We start from the raw sequence: 7,609 nt of genomic DNA, 5'->3' as shown, positions 1-7,609 counted from the left end.
TTCTGTACTTTTCTCTTGCAAACAGTGCACATGAAGATTTCTGCACATCTCTTAAGCATGCTTGGGAGAGAGGCAGAAGTGCACCATCATAGGGTATATATAGAATGACCATATAATTTGTTGTGTGACCCCAAAACACTTGGGAGATGAAAGGAAGTCTTACTAATAACTATTCTGGGACAAGAGGCTGAAACCATGAGTTTCCCAAATAAGCCTTAGGTATATGCATCTTTGAATTTACTAGGCTTAAAGTGATGAGGTCATTTTGCCCTGCTACTAGTTATGTGTAAGAGTTCATATTTTGTCACTTGTCACCAAACTTCCTATTGTCAGACTTTAAACCTTTTGCCAATCTAATGGGTATAAAATGACATCTCACTGGCATATCAAAGTTTTTATTTTCTTTCTCTGTGAATTGCCCATCCATACACTTTGCTTACTTTTTTTCTATTGGTTTATCTTTTTCTCACACATTTGTGGAACTTCATCATATTATACCAGAGATCAATCTTTTGTTGACTACGTGGATTGCAACTATCTTCTTTCTATCTGTGGTTTATCTTCTCAGCTTGTTTATGGGGTCTTCTGTCATACAAAAGCTTTTATTTTAGTGTAAATTGACCAATATTTTCCTTTATGCTTTGTCCTTTTTGTGTCTTAAGAAATTCTTCCCTATCCTGATGTTATGACAGTTTTCTTCTATGTTATAGTTACATTTTTGTTTTTTATACTTGGATCTTTAATCCATCTGGAATTAATTTTTGTGTGTGTTGTGAGGCAGGAAGTAAATTTTAATAATCTTTCTTCACATAGACATTTGATTCAATATAATTTATTAAATGAGTTCCTCTTTCCCATGGATACTTCTTCTATTGAACACCAGGTTCCGTCCGTAAGTGAATCTGTTTCTGGAAAGTTCTCTTACAGTCCATATTATCATGCTATTTTATTTACTGATTTAATTGCCCATTCATAGAAAGTTATCTGGCAGGCAATCTAACTCTTTAAGACCTCTCAATTCATGATGTGTGGGAGTCCCTAATATACTGTTTTCCAAATAGCTGTCTTATCAGATTAAAAAAAAGTTATGAATTTATAAAATGACATTTATTTAAAAAATATAATGGTTAGTTTAAAAATCGCCTACCTTAAATTAGGTAATCAGTAAATGTTTGCTAAATAGAACTTTTAATTAATATCATATTCTTAAAATAGATTTGAAAGATAATTGTAAACTTGTAATGAAGTGAGTATAGAGGGAACATACCTCAACATAATGAAGGCCACATGTGACAAGCCTACAGCTAACATCACACTCAATAGTGAAAAGCTGAAAGCTTTTTCTCTAAGATCAGAAACAAGCATGCCTACTCTTGCCACTTTTATTCAACATAGTATTGAAAGTTCTAGCCAGAACAATCAGGCAAGAAAAGTAAAAAGCATCCAAATTGGAAAGAAGGAGAGAAAACTGTCACTATTTGCAGATGACATATTATATCCTAAAGATTCTACCAAAAAAACCGGTCAGAATAAATTTAGTAGGGTTGCAAGATACAAAATCAATATACAAAGATCTATTACATTTCTTTTTTTATTTTTTTATTTTATTTATTTATTTATTTTTTTATTAAAGATTTTATTTATTTATTTGAGAGAGAGAGAATGAGAGAGAGCACATGAGAGGGGGAAGGGTCAGAGGGAGAAGCAGACTCCCTGCCGAGCAGGGAGCCCGATGCGGGACTCGATCCAGGGACTCCAGGATCATGACCTGAGCCGAAGGCAGTTGCTTAACCAACTGAGCCACCCAGGCGCCCCTCTATTACATTTCTATACACTAATAACAAACTATCAGAAAAAGAACTTAAGAAAACAATCCCATTTACAATTCCATCAAAAAGAATACAACACCAAGGAATAAATTGAACTAAGGAGGTGAAAGACCTGTATACTGAAAATTATGACATTTATGAACTAAACTGAGGAAGACACAACTAAATGGAAAGGCATTTCATATTCATGGATTGAAGAATTAATATCATTAAAATGCAATCTATAGCTTCAATGCAATTCCTATCAAAATTCTAATGGCATTGTTTCACAGAAATAGAACAAGTCTAAAATTTGTATGAAACCAAAAAAGACCCTGAATAACAATCACGATCTCGAGAAACAACAACAAAGCTGGAGATATCACACTTCTTGATTTCAAACTATATTACAAGGTCATGGTAATTAAAACACTATGGCATTAGCATGAAAACAGACACACAGAGTGGGAGGACCCTAAGCTCACCTTATTTCATGGATACAACTCGATAACACTCACATTAGTGTTTATAACCCAGAAAATGACTGGAAAACAAACTCCACAACTAAATGTAGAGAAGAGGCCACATCAAAGAGGGTAGGAAGGGCAGAGACGTGGTGGGGAGCTAAACAGACCCGAGGGACTATCCATGGGCGGGAGGGACCCACAGGTGTGGAGAGGGTAGAGAAATACACTATCGCACTCGGGAGCCCACATGGGGAAGATGAATCCCCATAACATTTGGCTTTGCAAAACAGGCTGAATTTCATGAGTTCTTAAAACCAGGAGGACTTTAAAAACCTGGAATTTAAGAAGTAAGTAGTCACGGAGAGCCCAGAAGGCAAGAGGCAACTGAGTCCCTGCCCTTAAAGAGACAGCACAACAAACACCCATAGAGATACAGCCTAGAAGCAGCAGTTTGAAAAACGCCTGGGGCACAGAAGAGGGAGAGTGAGTTACTAATCTCAGAGCAAGTCCCAGAGAGGCAAGGATGCTTGGAAGCTTCTTCAGGAACAAGGAGCTGGCAGGAACTATTTCCCTCCCCCACCTCCCACCTGTGTATTTATACACAGCGCCTGTGGGAACCAGCGCCACCTGACACTCACCACTTAACTTGCTCACACCTTCTCCTATGCATGCTTTGGCAGATCCAACCCTCCCTTCCCCCCACAGCCAGGTCGGCCTCAGTGCTGGTGCTGCAGGGCCTCTCCCACAGACGATAAGCACAGCATACAAAACACCCTGCCAGCCCATGCATGTTGATGACCTGCCCCTCCAAAACACTCTTGGCCAGAGACCTTCCAGGGCGGTGCCACAGGCCTGGCAGTGTGCAAGCAGCCCCAACATGGGCCAGCACCACTGCACAGTGATTCCTTCCCCAGGGAGAGGGAAAGATAACAGCACACACCAGTCAGACTGGGCCCAGGCAGTGGGCTAGTGGCAGACAACTAGTCTGACTGCAGGCCCTGCACACCAACGGAAGCTTTTCAGGTGAAACACACCCTGCAGTTTATTGCCACTGCATCTCCAGCAAATGTCTGGTCTGACTAACCTCAAGCCAAAGGCGGCCCCAGAGTGGCTCACTAACACCACAGGGAGCAAACCCTGCTCACGACAGGCAAAGAGAGCCACCGCGGACAACTGGTCTGAAGGAAAAAGCCACTCAACCGCAACAGCAGGGTGCACACAACACACATAGCAGTCGCCCTTGAAGCGCTGGGTTCTGGTGATCAGGGGACACTGCGCTGCAGGGCACTACAGGACCTCTTTTTCATAAGGCCATTACTTGCAAAAACAGGGAGATGTAACTGAATTTCCTAGCACACAGAAGCAGACATAGAGAATTAGAGGAAACACAGGAATACGTCCCAAATGAAAGAAAAAGACGAAATCACAGCAAGAGACCTTAAGTGAAACAGAGACAAGCAATATGCCTGATAGAGATTTTGAAGTAATGATCATAAAGATACTTACTGGACTTGAGACAAGAGTGGAGGACATCAAATAAGATCTTTGACAAAGAGATAAAAAAGAACCAATTAGAGATGAAGAAGACAATAAGTGAAATTAAAATACACTAGAGGGAATAAATCGTAGCCTAGAGGAAACAGAAGAGTGAATCAGCGACCTGGTGGACAGAGTAATGGAAAGTAATCAAGCTGAGCAGGTGAGAGAAAAAAAATTATGCAAAATTGACAACAGGCTTAAGGGAGCTCAGTGACATCATCAAACTAATAATTCACATTATAGGGATCCCAGAAGGAGAAGAGAGGGAAAAGGGGGCAGAAAATTTATTTGAAGAAATAATAGCTGAAAACTTTCCTAATCTGGGGAGGGAAACAGAAATCCAGATCTAGGAGGCACAGGGAGCCTCCTGCCCCCAAAATCAATCTTAAAAGCAGCAAGAGAAAAGATGACAGCTACATACAAGGGAAACCCCATAAGGCTGTCAGCAGATTTTTTCAGCAGAAACTTTGCAGGCCAGAAGTGAGTGGCATGATATATTCAAAGTGCTGAAAGGGAAAAATCTGCAGCCAAGAATACTGTATCCAAAGGCTGTCATTCAGAATAGAGGAAGAGATAAAGATTTCCCCAGACAAACAGAAGTTTAAATGAATTCATCACCACTAAACCAGCTCTACAAGAAATGTTAAAGGGGACTCTTTCAGTGGAAAGGAAAGACCATAAGCAGGAGCAAGAAAAGTAGGAAGGATATAGTCAGTAAAAATAAGTGTATCTGTAAAAATCAGTCAAGAGACTCACAAAGTAAAAGGATGTCAAGTATGACACTATATACCTAAAACATGGTGGGGGGAGGCAGGGAGAGGAGTAAAGAATGGATTCTCTTTTCTGTAAGTTGTACCAAAACATCAACTTAACTTGTTTCACTTGTACTATTCCTTCAAATAAAGTAATCTGGTACGCCTCCCTCAAAAAGAATGGGTTCAAACTTAAGTGACTATCAACTTAATATAGACTGCTATGCAGGAGATGTTATATACATACCTAGTGGTATCCACAAATCAAAAACCAGAAATAGATAATATAAGAAATAAAGAGAAAGGAATCCAATTATATCACTAAAGAAAGCCAACCTATCATGAACAAAGAGAGCAAGGGAAGAAAGGAACAGAGAAGAACTACAGAAACAACCATAAAACAAATAACAAAATGGATGGGGCACCTGGGTGGCTCAGTCATTAAGTATCTGCCTTCAGCTCAGATCATGATCCCAGGGTCCTGGGATCGAGCCACACATCAGGCTCCCTGCTCAGCGGGTAGCCTGCTTCTCCCACTCCCCCTGCTCACTCCCCCTGCTTGTGTTCCCTCTCTTGCTGTGTCTCCCTCTGTCAAATGAATAAATAAAATCTTTAAAAAAAACCCAAATAACAAAATGGCAATAAATACATACCTATCAATAATTACTTTGAATGTAAATGGATTAAATGCTCCAATCAAAAGACACAGGGTGATGGGATAGATAAGAAGCAAGACCCATTTATATGCTGCCTACAAGAGACACACTTCTGACCTAAAGACATAAGCAGATTGAACGGGAAGGGATGGAGAAGTGTTTTTATGCAAATGGATGTGAAAAGTGATTTTTTTTTTTTTTTGGATTTGACACCAAAAGCAAAGGTAACAAAAGCGAAAATAAACAACTGGAACTATTCCAAAATAAAAAGCTCCTGCACACCAAAGAAAACCATCAGCAAAATAAAAAGGCAGTGTATTGGATGGGAGTCAAATATTTGTAAATCATAGATCTGATAAGGGGTTAATATTCAAAATATATAAAGAACTCCTACAATTCAATAGCAAACAAACAAGCTGATTAAATGGGCAGAGGACCTGAATAGTCCTTTTTCCAAAGATGACATACAGATGGCCAATAGGTACATGAAAAGGTGCCCACATCATTAATCATCAGGGAAATGCAAATCAAAACCACAATGAGATAGCACTTCACGCCTGTTAGAATAGCTATTATCAAAGACAAGAAATAACAAGCGTTGGTGAGGATGTGGAAAAAGGGAACCCTTGTGCGCTGTTGGATCAGCCACACTGGAAAACAGTAGGGAGGTTCCTCAAAACATAAAAAATAGAACTACTGTATGATCCAACAATCCCACTTCTGGGTATTTAAATGAAGAACATGAAAACACTAACTCGATGTGGTATTCTCTTCCAGCGTGAAAACACTAACTCGATGTGGTATTCTCTTCCAACGTAAGGCTGCTCCATCTACACGGATAACCTGGGATAGCCACCTTTGTTTTCTTAGCTAGATCTTCCGGAGAACTCGCTTCAGCATCTACATCAGCACTTGCGACTTCGCCTGGCACTTTTATGTTTGGAGGGGTGGGTTCTTTCCTTAAACCTCACAAACCAACCTCTGCTGGTTTTTCTTCTGCAGCGTCCTCACATCTCAGCCTTCGTGGAGTTGAAGAGAATTTGGGCCTTGCTCTGGATGAGGCTTTGTATTACGGGAAGGTTGTGGCTGGTTTTCTTTTCCATCTAGACCCCTATAACCTCATTATCAACAATAAGACTGTTTGCTTTCTTATCATTTGTGTGTTTGCTGGAGTAGCATTTTCAGTTTCCTTCAAGAACGTTTCCTCTGCATTCACAACTTGGCTAAATGTTTTGTACAAGAGGCCTAGCTTTCAGCCCATCTAGGTTTTTTGTTTTTGGTTTAAATTTTATTTATTTGAGAGAGTGAGAGAGTGCAAGCACAAGCGGGGAGGAGAGGCAGAGGGAGAAGGAGAAACAGACTCCCCACGGAGCAGGGAGCCCGACGTGGAACTGGATCCCAGAACCCTGGGATCATGACCTGAGCCAAAGGCAGCCACCCAGGCACCCCCAGCTTTTGACTTAAAGTGAGATGTGGGCGACTTTTCCTTTCACTTGTATACACAGAGGCCATTGTAGGGTCATTGATTGGCTTGATTTCAATATTATTACATCTCAGGGAATAGAGAGGCCTGAGGAGAGGGAGAGTGATGGGAATGGCTGGTGGGTGGAGCACTCAGCACAGGCAACACTTATCTAGTAAGTCTGAGGTCTTACGTGGGTGTGGTTCATGGCGCCCCTGTAACATCAAAGATTGTTGATCACAGATCACCACAACAAATACTGGAAAACATGTGAAATACTGCAAAAATTACCAAACAGTGACAGCAAGACACAAAGTGAGTAAATGCGGTTGGAAAAATGGCACCGATAGGCTCGCTTGACACACAAAACTTCAATTTGTTAAAAAAAAAAAAAAAATCTGCAAAGTGCAATAAAGCAAAATGCAATAAAAAGAAATTAGTGCAAAAATAAATTACTAGTTAATGATATTTTCAGAACAACTTTATTTCAAGTTGGAGGAAAGTTAACGTACATCCTATAGATGACAACAAATTCCAGACTTAAAGACTTAACAGCAGAACAGAACAAAAATATACATGTTCTGGCTCTTGGTGGGGAAATACATTCTGACTATTGGAGAAAGAGAGGGACCACTCTCAGAGTATATATTTCTGAATATATAAAAACTTAAAACTTTTCTGCAATATTGAAATCAAGCAACAGAATGGAGAAAAATTTACAAAATAAGCTAATTAGGAAATACCTGCTTTCTAAGATATTTAAGAAATACCTGTCTATATGTAGACATAAATACAATATAAATATATGTGGTTTATAAATATATATGGTGTATACAAATATACAGTCTATACTAAGATCTAGATGATGCTTTGTCAAGGAAGAAAAATCAAAAATACGAAGCTATGATACAAGGCATTATTATAG

The sequence above is a fragment of the Halichoerus grypus genome, chromosome 6 (genome assembly GCF_964656455.1).
Source record: "Halichoerus grypus chromosome 6, mHalGry1.hap1.1, whole genome shotgun sequence".
Lineage (NCBI taxonomy): Eukaryota > Metazoa > Chordata > Mammalia > Carnivora > Phocidae > Halichoerus > Halichoerus grypus.
The sequence above is the reverse complement of the archived record's forward strand: the minus strand, read 5'-3'. Positions refer to the sequence as shown.